The following is a 13,105-nucleotide window of genomic DNA, read 5'->3' as shown; positions in this document are numbered from 1 at the left end:
GAGCAACAGGCTGGAAGTCATTCAGCTTACTAGGACGTGATACCGTTGGGACTGGGGTGATGCAAGATGTTTTCCAAAGCCTCGGGACTCTCCCCTGTTCCAGGCTCAGGTTGAGGATGCGCTGTAGAGGAACCCCCCAACTCCGATGCACAGACCTTCAGCAGTCGTGGTGATACTCCATCTGGACCTGCTGCTTTGCTGGCACGAAGTCTCCTCAGCTCTCTGCTCACCTGCGCTATTGTAATTATGGGTGGGGATGTCTCTCCTATGCTGGTATCAGCAGAAGGATGTGTGGAGGGTGCAGTACTCCAAGGTGAGAGTGAGAGTGGGTTAGGGTGGTCAAACCTGTTAAAGAAGTTGTTCATTTGGTTTGCTCTCTTCACATCTCTCTCGATGGTGGCACCCCGCTTCGAGCTGCAGCCAGTGATGATCTTCATCCCATCCCACACTTCCTTCATGCTGTTATTTTTTTTTTTTTTGTTCTTTATTTCGCCTTATACAATTTCTTGTATTAGGAATTTGGTAGTTTTCGCATACCCCTTGGGGTCAGAGTGCAGGGTCAGCCATTGTACAGCGCCCCTGGAGCAATTACAGGTTAAGGGCCTTGCTCAAGGGCCCAGCAGAGCAGTGGCCTTTTTTGGCACCACTCCGCCCCAAATTCTGCAACTTCTTCTCCATCTTTCTCCTGTACTGCTCCTTCGCCGCCCTGAGCTGGACTCGGAGTTCCTTCTGCACGCACTTGAGCTCATGCTGATCACCGCTTTTAAAAGCCCTTTTCTTCTGGTTCAAAAGGCCCTTGATGTCACTTGTAATCCATGGCTTGTTGTTAGCATAGCAGCGTACAGTTCTTACTGGAACTATAATGTCCATAAAGAAGTTGATGTAATCAGTAGTGCAGTCAACAACCTCCTCAATGTTCTCACTATTTAATACCTGCAGGATATCCCAGTCTGTAGTTCCAAAGCATTCTCTCAGAGCCTTCTCTGCCTCTGGGGACCACTTCCTGAATGAGCGTGTGGTTTTAGGTAGGACCCTCACTCTTGGTGTGTAGTGAGGCTGAAGCAGAACCAGGTTATGATCTGCTTTCCCAAGCACAGGCAGCGGGGTGGCTCTGTATGCGTCTTTAACATTTGCATACAGTAAATCAATAGTCTTATTTCCCCGGGTGTTACAGTCCACATACTGGGAGAAGGCAGGTAATGTTTTGTCCAGCGTCACATGGTTAAAGTCTCCAGCGATTATCACAAGCACTTCAGGGTGCTGCATTTGTAACTTAGCAACAGCAGAATGGATGATGTCACTCGCTGTCTCCACGTCTGCCCGAGGAGGGATGTATACAATAACATGTCCAAATTCTCTGGGCAAGAGAGAGAGAGAGAGAGAGAGAGAGAGAGAGAGAGAGAGAGAGAGAGAGAGAGAGAGAGAGAGAGAGAGATACTTTATTAATCCCAGGGGGAAATTCACATATTCCAGCAGCAAAAATATTAAATTAATAGGGATGCAGACTTACTTACTTAGATGATGGCATCCTCTTCTCCCACCTTCTCCTGGTATGCGAACTGCAGAGGGTTGAGGGCATGGTGGATGTGCATATATTTTGTAGAATTCTAGAATTTTCTAGAATTGGATGAATTCCATCTCCTACAAATTATGAGCTTACGTAAAAATTAACAATGTAGCATAAAATATATTTAGTTTTGACCAACAGTTACAGTATCAGTAAACATTTGATATATTTTTTTTTTTCTCTCGAGAAATTAGGTGGAAAAAAAAAAATCTGAGCTTGCTGGGCTGGATCTCCTGTTCTCATCAAATCTGATCCTAAATTTTTAGAGCCCATTCACACCTAAATGTTCTTCTATCATTTTAGCACTAGACTAGAATGCTCCTAAACCACTTAAAAAGTTATTTTCAATGACACTATTCATGCCTAAGTGTTTTAGCAGAAATTGCTTTAGAAAGTTCCTGCATGCAGCAGTTTGCACGTTTTCAGCCATTTGCTTGTTCCATTGAAATCAATGATAATGCTCATAAAATGCTGATAAAAGTAAATAAAAGAGCGTTTAGGAAGCATTTTTACAGGAGGTCAATGCCTCTTCCTGGGTGAAACAGCTGAGAGAAACTAACAAAACAGTGACAAGAATTTAACAAACATTGTAAGTGTAGATTAAAGATTAGTACAAATGTTTCAACAAATAGGAAGGGGAGCTCTTCCTCAACATATGGGATTTGCATGTGTCTGCATTTCTGGATTGATTGGTATTATCGAGTATGTTGAACTGAGTACTATTACCTGTTTTAATACTGAATACTAAAAATGTGCCCCTTTGCCACAAAAAACATCAAAGCCTGTATACATTTTGCAAACACATTTACCATGACCAAGGTCCAAGTATTTTAGCTTCAATGTTCATATGTGTTCTTGGTTATATCCTTGCCCCAAAATAACAGTACTGGGTGTGGTTTTTCGCCCCTTTTGATGTCTTTGTTATTATGAGTCTTGACTACAAGACAGACAAGATGCCTTTACAATAAGCTAGACCAAAAAAAAAAAATCAGATTCAGAAGGGCCATAGTGGCTACAGGATATTCATGCCAGGCACATTCTTATTTAGTAACCAATTACTGCTGCTAACATGGCCAACTAACTTGATCTCAGAACACAAAAATGAGGGTGTGCGAAATCTTGATCTGCTGCGATCCACAAAATATTTGCTGAGATATGATGGGCTAGACCAAAGATACTCTTGAAAATTAGCAGAAGAATTAATTCAGCACTAGAACTAATTTTTAGTGCTGGAGAAAAAGTTGGCAGTTGAATGTTGTACGTAGTGCAGTCTCCTAAGACAATATAGAATACAAAATACAGTAGTCCAAAGACAGGATTTGATAAAAGCAGAAGTAAGAGTCTCAACTGCACTGTAAATGTGAAAGAGCATGGATTTTTTTAATAAATAAAAGAAATCTGTCTTAATAATGTCCTTAATATAGGGTTCAAATAAAAGAGCGTATATAAAATAACTCCAAAATGCCTCACTTCTCAAGTGGGGAATGGAAAAAACTTTCAGTCTTACTCAGAATGCTTGGAATGGCAATAAAAAGCATCTAAGTTTTATTATCATTTAGCTTTAAAAATAAGGGGTTATCGGGGTATATGTTTAAATTAAACAGGAAGTGAAATTATTAGGTGTTATGTACAGAAGGATTTGAGATAACAGGCCAGTCAGCCATAACATATTGCAGCTCCCTATGTCTCAGTCAACTCATGATATACAGTATTTCCAAGTTATCAAAAATCCTCAAAATTCTTCTTTGTACTACACTACTGTAATTAATTAATTAATTGTTGCAATCATTCTGAATACACACTGGATGAGGAAATGTTACCCTATGAGTACCAAATACAGCATATTCTTATGCACCTTTTATCTGCACTGTCCTGTTCTTGTAGATGATGATTTTTTTTTTTTTTTTTTTTTTTATAAATGCTGAACAGCATTTTCTCTAATTACTACATGTTTTATAACAATTCTGTCAGATTATTCCTAAATATCTATTTATTTTAGATGAAAAATATTCCTCCTTAAATCTTTCTTCATAACTCCTACACAACAGTCTGCGAAGTACTGTAGTAGCTGTTCTATGAACCTTTTTTGCAGGGGTGTGTGTTTCTTGTAATATATATATATTAATATATTGTCCAAACCTGCACAGTATAATAAAGACTAGAACTTATCCCTGAACTGTGGGACACAAGGCTGGAATAAACCTAGAGGAGTCAATATACAGACTAAATACAGCACAATATTTCAGATGAGGCTTCATGAGTGCACTACTCATCTTACTTATATACCACATTATTCAGTCACTTCTGTATACTATTGGCTTGTGGACTGACAAGTCTGGTAGGCTTTTTAAATCTCATTCTCTCTTGGAATGTTTACTGTTTCCTCTGGACCACATTTAGCTCCAGACCCCTCATAAAATAAATATATTTAAACATTAAAGTTAATATGCCACACCTGATTTTGGCCAAGTCTGTTTATATGAGAGAAGGATTTGCCTAGCAGGAGAAAGAGTGGTCGGAGTTGTTACACACAAAGGAGAGGAGGTGATAGGTGTAGATGTTCAGAGGACCATTTATATGTGTACAGAGTACAGTGAAATTCTTAATTGTGATAATCAGCATCTGCAGGTGCTGCAGTGTTCACGGTGGGATGGCTGATCCGCAGCCACAGGCTAGAATAAGTATTATCTCTTCTATTAAGTAGGCCTGGAGAGGATCTTGCCTCTTGTTATTTCTCTTTTGTTATTTTACTGCATTGTGTATTATCAATCTCTGTGCATTTTTAGCCTATTAAAACACTTTTTTCATTATCCCCATGAACATGTTTTGCAAGTAGATTTCAAAGATGGATAGATAGATCTCCATAGTAGTTATCTGGGTTTCTGGTCTGGTGCATTGCCCCTTCCAGTTGGCTCAACATATTCACCGAATGTATAGTCATTAACATATTTAATATTCTAGTTAGATTTGATCCAAATTCTGCATGGAAATCAAAAACAGAACATTCAAAGGCCCCCAGACTGATCCCAAAAGAGCCTCAGTTTTAACTCAGAAAAGTATTGTAATTGAAAGTTTACTGTATTTTAGTAAATAGTGTAAATGCCCCAAAGATATGCACCCTCTCCAAACTGTAATGGAATAACTTACCGCCAGTTTCTTAAAAGTCAAATAAAACGATATCAAATGCCTGAACTACAACCAACTCAGTTTGTTGCTTCATATAAAACTCCCAGCATATTGGTAAAATGTCATAATGCACCTAAAAGATCCATATCAAATGTCTGGTACTACACCCGCCCGGCCACAGACAGACGGACACCGAATGTCCCAAATACACACGCTTTAATTACACACAACACTACACAGTGCCACAACCGGCCAACTCAGTCTCTTTCTATCTTTTCTCTCTCTTTCAGCCACCTTCTACTCCTCAGGCTCCTGTCTTCTTTCTCCCAACTCTAGCCCCGAGTGGAGTGAAGTGGCCTCCTTTATACAGCACCTGGAAGTGCTCCAGGTGCTTCTTGATTAGCAGCTGGCAGCACTTCCGGGTGTGACAGAAGTGCCGCATGCCAATTCAGCTCCTCTTCGGACAACACTTCCTGTTGTAGCAGAAGTGCTATCAACAACCGTTCTGGAGCTGTCCAGGCACCCCTTGGCGGTGGCCATGTCCTCCCACATGGTTGAGTGTCCCAGCTCCGTGGCCCTCTCACATCCCGGGGGGTCAATGTCTGTCACAACCTATACTTCTTGTAATTCCATTACATTTTCCTGATTGGCCTATTATAGTTTTTAAAATAGCATGCCATTTGATCCCATGTCCCTATTAAACTGGCATTACAGAACTATAAACAAATAGTAACTTTTTTAAACTATGAATTTAGTGTATGTGCAACTTACTTTACCATTTATCTAATTTTAGTATAGCTGCTCATACATGTTTTCTCACTGCTAAAATGCATTAAAATTTCTACATTAGCAATATTCTTCTAAAACTGAATATGCATTTGTATGTTTGCTTTTACCTGTTGATTTCATGCATTCAGAAGCCCAAAGAAAACAGCACCAGCACTATGGAGACTTGCCTTTTCCTCAAAAACTTTCAGCTTTCCCATCACTTATGAGTTTTGGCATGAAAACTTGGAATGCACTACTACAGAAATACTTTTAGTGTCATCATTTATCAGTTTATCCCATGTATTTCCTACTAGTCAACCCCCTAGTATGTATAAAGTGTGCAGGTTCTAGAATTATATTTTGCAACAGCATCAGCTAATTTCAAAGAGTTACCCGGAACAGGGGACACAAAGCCAAAAGAGTTGGGGTGTTATTTTGGAAAAAACTATTTCATTCTTCCAGAATTTAATGTTGTGGTTTGATTAGTACTAACTGAATGTTGTGAGATGTTCTCATTGCCAGAAATAGTTGGATTGATTCAATTAATCAAAATAATTTTTCCACACTGATGTTCAAACCATATATGCATGACAAGATCCCAAGAATTTGCTTACTCACAATAATGTCATTACAAGGTTAGCATTCTGCACACTTGACCTTGTTGTTTTAGTATTTTTGTTTACATGTAAGCAAGCAGATACGGTTGATTCCCCAAGAACCACGCAAGGTCTTGACCTGTTATAATACCACATTATGTATCCTCAAACACTAGCATTCATTCACACATAAGTATAACCTACAAATTACAAGGACATTACAGGGACAGTCGGCATGATGAATGAAAGGGGCTTTGAAAAGATGGATCACAAAACCTACAGATATACTAAATGTTTAATTAAAAACAAAACACATAACCTTCTCAAGACTGCTTAATCTAGTTAAGATTCGTGGGGGCCTTAAGGCTACACAGGCAGCAATGACCACAAAGAACAGGGCACCAGACCACTATACATATACATATACACACACACACTATTTAAAAGAATTCTTTCCTTTCAATGCTAAATCAGCAAAACACAGGAAATCTACTGCCCCCATAAATTAGAAAAGTTAGGTTTGATTTTGTCATACCAACAATGTAAAATCATCACTCCCATGCATCATCAAGAAGAACTTTGCATTTCACAGCACAAACATATTCATCTCCTCTTTTAATGTAACTCAATGTTCCAAGTTAAAAGGCTGAACATGTGTGAATGCACAAAACTTCTTCAACAAGCCTTTCAACTGAGTGACATTACAAGCAAAATTCAAATATGTTAAAGGTGCTCTGATGAAAACATTAGGATTCACGTCTACGTCAGGTTTAAAAGGCTTTATACATACATTAAAAACCCTTTATGAATTCTCTTCGATTTCAGTATGAGTGTTAATGTAGAATACTCTCCAGATGCGTATATGTCTTACAATAAACTGTAATTTTTGCAAAGCACTCTGCCCCACATTCAATGTGTAAAACTTTCAGAATTTGTAAGAAGTCTAGAAGTATAAGTTTGCATCCGAGCTCAGTTTCTCTTTGTATACAGTGTATACGTATTGTATTAGTGAGCACTGATTTCTTTCAAGTATTCCAGTTTTTAACACAAATTGAAAGTGTCTTTTAAATTAAATGACAATTCTAAATTGGCTGTATACATGTGGGTGTGTTCCTTGTGGTGGATTGGAAACTTGTTCCAGGCTGGTCCCTCCAGGGTTGATTCTTGTCCCCAAGACTCTGAGCTTAATCAAGGGGTTTCAGTGATGCATGAATGAAATCATCACTTAGACATTACAGGTGCAAAACTGGAGAAATACATTTGCATGTATATTTAGCCATACATGGTAGTGTGGGGTTGCGTTTCCCTAAAGGAACACAAAAGCTGTAATTAAGCAAAACTGTTTACCGATATAAAATCGGATATTTCTTCAATATGTTGCTTAGTAAACGAAATCTCACAGACTGCATTAAAAAGTACAGTTCAGTAACAGAGAAAAGGTTTACACACAATGGACCCTCCGTTATTTTATTACCTTGATGGTGACTATACTTCTCACCATAATACACTTTAACTACACACCAAGACTAGACATACCGCCCAAAAATCATAACAGATTCAGCATTACCGAGCTGGCGCAAGCGCAAGTTTCGAACTTCTTAAACCTACCGTCTAGTTCCAAACTTTTAAGTACATCTGACAAAAACAAACGGCAAAAACAGCGCACGTTACCACACTGATGCTCCCGATGTATTAATATGTACAGATATATAAACAACACACGTATTTCTACAATATACTTCACCATGAGTGTACAGGGGGTAAAAAAAATACATTAGAACTAATGCTTTACCTCATTCCTTCCACTTCCTGTAGTTAATACGTTTACACACGTCCTCCTTTAACCAGGTGTAGCTTGAGTAGCTACACTAAGAACATCTAGTCCGCAGGCGCAAGAAGCACGCAAAGATATCTGGGAATAGTAGTTTATATGTGTCCCTGTGACTGGTGTTACATCTAATTTGGTTCCACTGTTTCAAAATAATGTATGCTTATGTCTTACAACAAATGCGACATTCTTTGTCTGATCGCCATTGCATGCATTAATATAATTTGTATTAAAAGGTAAAAGTGTGACTGTAATGTTACCAAATTATGTACAGATGCAGTTATGTGAAATGAATGCTTCAAATTCAGTGCAGGGTGTGGGGGCGAGATTTTATGTAACAAATGGGTGTTGATATAATACTCACGGTCTGGCGTCTATCGGTGCAGTGAGAATAGCAATAAGCTGCAGTTCTAAAGTGACAGAACGTCAAAGTTAAAGAACAATTAAACAACACCGTTTAGCCCAGCTCAAAGGTTTGAAGAGAGACTGGGCTAATAATTAAGAAAAGATGTAAACATTAGAAAAAAATCATTTTTCGCATTTGAAATTTAGAAAATTATAGATAAAAGAAAAGAGGAATAAATGTAGAGATTTCAAAGAAAACGGAATAATCATGCAGGCTTCCAACTGAACATGCAAGCATGAATTGATTCAGCAATAATAGCAGAGAATTATGTGGTGTTGGTTGTAGATAGAGGTAATGGGAGCGGCCGCACAATGTGTTAAAAATAAATCTCCATTAAAGGTTGTTTATTTATTTATTTATTTTAAGGCCACAGCTAATGCAAATATGTTAACAATCAACGAGGAAGACCATCCATCCTAACTAAACTCTTTCTTGCCCATCACCTAAGCACACATCCATCTATCTTTTTCCAAACCCACTTTTCTTTACTGTTTCAAATTTCGCTTGAGAGAGGCCACTTCAACTTGTTTATTTTTAATGTAGTATATTCCTCTTTTACATATCAGATAACTGTTCCTGTCAGCAAAACAGATCTTGAAACAGCCATTTAAATGACCGCAATTCCCTTCTGCTTGAATGTGCTTCCTGTACAAATAGCACTGTGGTGGTCTGAGCAGACCCCAAAGTGCATCACACACACCACCATGACAAAATATTTAATAAACAAAAATGTCTTTTTCATTAAGTAAATAAATGTTAAGAATGCTCCAACTTTCCTTCAGTACATCCTATTTCTAAACCCACATATCCAGAGAAGAGAACACAACCCAGGAAGCATCGAGCACAAGGCAGGTGTAATCCGTGGGCAGGGTGCCAATCCATTGCAGGGTGAACACATAGAACACTAGGCGACAATTTGGCATTGCCAGTCCACCTAACCTGCTTGTCTTTGGGCTGTGGGAGGAAACCAGAGCACCTAGAGGAAAGCCATACATACACAGGGAGAACATGCAAGGAGGAACTAGGACATGACCTCCAGCCTCCTTGTCACAAGGCAGCAGTGCTAACACTGCATCACCCAGCCCTGAACTATTTATCAGAAAATCAGTGGTGATCTTCCATTGGTATTTTTGGTGTCCCCTAGATTGCTGGAAGACCATGATTTTATAGTTTTCGTTACCTTGTCCCAGAAAAAAGAGATATATACAGTATAAACCATAAATCCTAAAATGTGTAATGTTAGAATACAGGAGCTGATTCTTAAATTGTCAAGATGATTTAATAAAAATGAATTGAATTTTTTATGTTCAGCTGCAGGACATTTACAGACATTACGGTGCCTAGGTCACTGAGGCAGGCACGCAGCATCCAGAACTCATAAACAAATTGAGATAGGTGTTGTCATTTATGAATGTTATATTCTACATTTTTCTCAAAGAACTTTGCCCCCACGTTTCCCAGCTGCATGTTTGATATATATATACAGTTGTAACATCCAGAAGTGTGCTTTAGGCTGTTAAGTAGTTACTCTCAAAAGGCCAGGAAATTAAGGATAAAGAATTACCCACTAATAGATAAATAGATAGAAATGTTTTTTTTTACAGAAACCCTTTAAATAAATAAATAAATCATTAATCTGTGGTTGTAGCCGTAATGTAGCTGCAAAAATGTGATCATTTGATATGTTATTTTTATGTATTTGAATGGCAAAGACAGACGTTTCCAAGCAATAGTTAAACAAAGCTATATCTTGACACCTGTCAACTATATGAATTTACACAACCATAATGATACTGCTCTCTAAGCACTTCTATAACCAAGTAACATCTTATAATTACAAAAGTAAGATGGTGATAAACAAATAGGTGCAAAGATCAAGTACTTGTCAAATAAAAGTGTAATCAAAGGCAGAAATAAATACAATGTTGACATTTGTTGGCCTCTTTCCATACTTCAGAATGCCAACTGTCCCAGAAAGCAATCATCAAGGGGGGAATAAGGCACAGCATCAGCTCTGTTAGCAACTCAGGAAACTGTGCCATTAATTCTTTGGAGACCATGACCTCAATAAGGAAACACTCATAGGTGTAAGGCCAAGGATGCCTACACTCCTAAAAATAAAGATGCCAGAGTGCCTCTTCAGACTTATTCACAGTAAAATTCCAGAATGAACCTTTATTTATTTAGATCCATAACAGGCCCCATACAATAAATACACAGGAATAAATTATTTGTGAAATACCAATGGGTCATGATTTCAGAAAGTCTCTTCCTACATACAGTAACACAGGCTAAGCCCAGATTTTCTTAATCTGTTAGTGTCCAGCTAGGTAGCCTACCATACTTTAGAGATTTCATTTTTTTTTCTACATGTTAGGAATAATGTCAAAGCACAAAGATCCAACTTCATATGCAGCAGCAAATCCTTACCAGAATGAAATAGTTCTATGAAGAACCACACAAACTAATAAAGAACCATAAAATTACATTAAAGAACCAGTATTTTTAAAAGAGTACTTTGGAATTGTGTGTTCTGGACTTATTGAAGTATTTTCTTTAGCAGTGGGTACCATCTGTTTTATCTAACACTGAGTTTTTTTTTATTGTTGTGATTAGTAACTTAGAAAGGAATAAACTTCTATGTGTCTCCTCAGAGATCATACCTGTTTCAATTTTAGATTTCATAAAATAAGGATAAGAAGAAAGTTTCTTTGGTTTAATTTAACAGGGGTGACATGGTAGTGTACAGTTTAGCACCGCTGCCTCACAAATCTTGGGGTTTGTAATCCTGCACCTGGTTGTTGTCCATGTGAATTTTGAAAATTCACCCATGTTTGTGTTTTTTTTGTCCAGGTACTCTGACGTTTCTCTCACATCTCCAAAGACGTGTTAACTGGAAACTCTGTATTAGGCCCTTGTCAAAGTGAGTGTGGACATGTGCTGTTAGGTAAATCTATTTTGTAATTCTTTCTGGACTCTTGGGTTCAGACAGTCATTTAACTGCCTTAAATAAACTAGTATTGTTCTAGGGTGAAGCCATGTGGCCTGTGTCCTTGAGTTAAGTCCTGAAGCTTTGCATGACCAACACGGAAACTGTGTTACCATTACATTTACGGTATGTGCCTACGTGATTTCCGTGTGCTTATCAGGTATATGTTAGTCAGGCATTTGTGTACTCAACATACTTTATAAAAGCTTTTGTCTAACAAAGAACTTTAGCATAGCTGATTTTGCTGCAATGACTAGGTATGTTGATATGCTGTACTCCTAAGAGATATGGTAGCTTTATATACTGCTCAAAAAAGCATAGAGTATAGCATCAAATCAATGAAACTTCTGGGATATTAATCTGGTTAGTTAAATAGCCTGCGGTAGGCTGGCGCCCTGCCCGGGGTTTGTTTCCTGCCTTGCGCCCTGTGTTGGCTGAGATTGGCTCCAGCAAACCCCCGTGACCCTGTAGTTAGGATATAGCGGGTTGGATAAAAATAGCAGAGGGGCTTGTTAATCAGTTTCAGCTGCTTTGATGTTAATAAATTAGCAACAGGTGCACTCAGTGATGCCCTGGTCCAGAAAAGGGCAAAAATGAGATGACCCCCAAAACAGGAATGGTCTAATAGATGGAGTCCATTGACATTTTTCCCTCCTCATCTTTTCTGTTTTTTTAACTAGTTTTGCATTTGGCTATGATCAGTGTCACTACTGGTAGCATGAGGCAATACCTGGACACTACAGAGGTTGCACAGGTAGTCCAACTTCTCCAGGATGGCACATCAATACGTGCCATTGCCAGAAGGTTTGCTGTGTCTCCCAGTACAGTCTAAGGGCATGGAGGAGATTCCAGGAGACAGGAGACCTGGACAGGGCCTTAGAAGGTCCTTAACCCATCAGCAGGACTGGTATCTGCTTCTTTGGGCAAGGAGGAACAAGATGAGCACTGCCAGAGCCCTACATAATTACCTCCCACAGCCCACTAGTGTGAATGTCTCTGACCAAACAATAAGAAACAGACTTCATGAGGGTGGCCTGAGAGTCCGACATCCTGTATTGGGCCCTGTGCTCACTGCCCAGCACTGTGGAGCTTTATTGGCATTTGCCATAGAATGCCAGAATTTTCAGGTCCATCACTAGTACCCTGTGCTTTTCACAGATGAGAGCAGGTTCCCCCTGAGCACATCAGACCAGATGTGAAAGGGTCCAGATAAGCCGTGGAGAACATTATGCTGCCTATAACATCGTTCAGCATGACCGGTTTGTTGGTAGGTCAGTGGTAGTCTGGGGAGGCATATCCATGGAGGGACGCACAGACCTCTACAGGCTAGACAACAGCACCTTCACTGCCATTAGGTATCGGAATGAAATCCTTGGACCCATTGTCAGACCCTATGCTTGTGCAGTGGGTCCTGGATTCCTCCTGGTGCACGACAATGCCCAGCCTTATGTGGTGAGAGTATGCAGACAATTCCTGGATGATGACGGAATTGATACCAATGCCTGGCCCCCATGCTCGCCTGACCTAAATCCAATAGAACACCTCTGGGACATTATGTTTCAGTCCATCCAATGCTGCCAGTTTACACCTCAGACAGCCCAGGAGCTCAGTGATGCCCTGATCCAGATCTGAGAGGACATCCTCCAGGACACCATCTGTCGTCTCATTAGGAGCATGCCACAATGTTGTCAGGTATGCATACAAGCACGTGAAGACCATACAAACTACTGAGTACGATTTTGAGTTGCTGCAATGAAATTTCAGCAAAATGGAAAAGCCTGCCTCATCACTTTTTCACTTTGATTTTTGAGGTGTCTTTGAATTC

General features: G+C 39.3%; 1 protein-coding gene across 1 annotated transcript in view; it reads right to left on the bottom strand.

Annotated features, from left to right (window-relative positions):
* Positions 1-7,940, bottom strand: part of klhl8 (kelch-like family member 8) — an 80,500-nt gene extending 72,560 nt beyond the window's left edge. The window contains exon 1 of the mRNA XM_028802288.2: positions 7,850-7,940. The gene's annotated coding sequence lies outside the window, so the exon portion shown is untranslated. The remainder of the gene's footprint in view (positions 1-7,849) is intronic.
* Positions 7,941-13,105: the final 5,165 nt, after the last annotated feature.

This window comes from Erpetoichthys calabaricus, chromosome 5 (genome assembly GCF_900747795.2).
Source record: "Erpetoichthys calabaricus chromosome 5, fErpCal1.3, whole genome shotgun sequence".
Lineage (NCBI taxonomy): Eukaryota > Metazoa > Chordata > Cladistia > Polypteriformes > Polypteridae > Erpetoichthys > Erpetoichthys calabaricus.
This window is presented reverse-complemented; position numbering and strand designations above follow the sequence as displayed.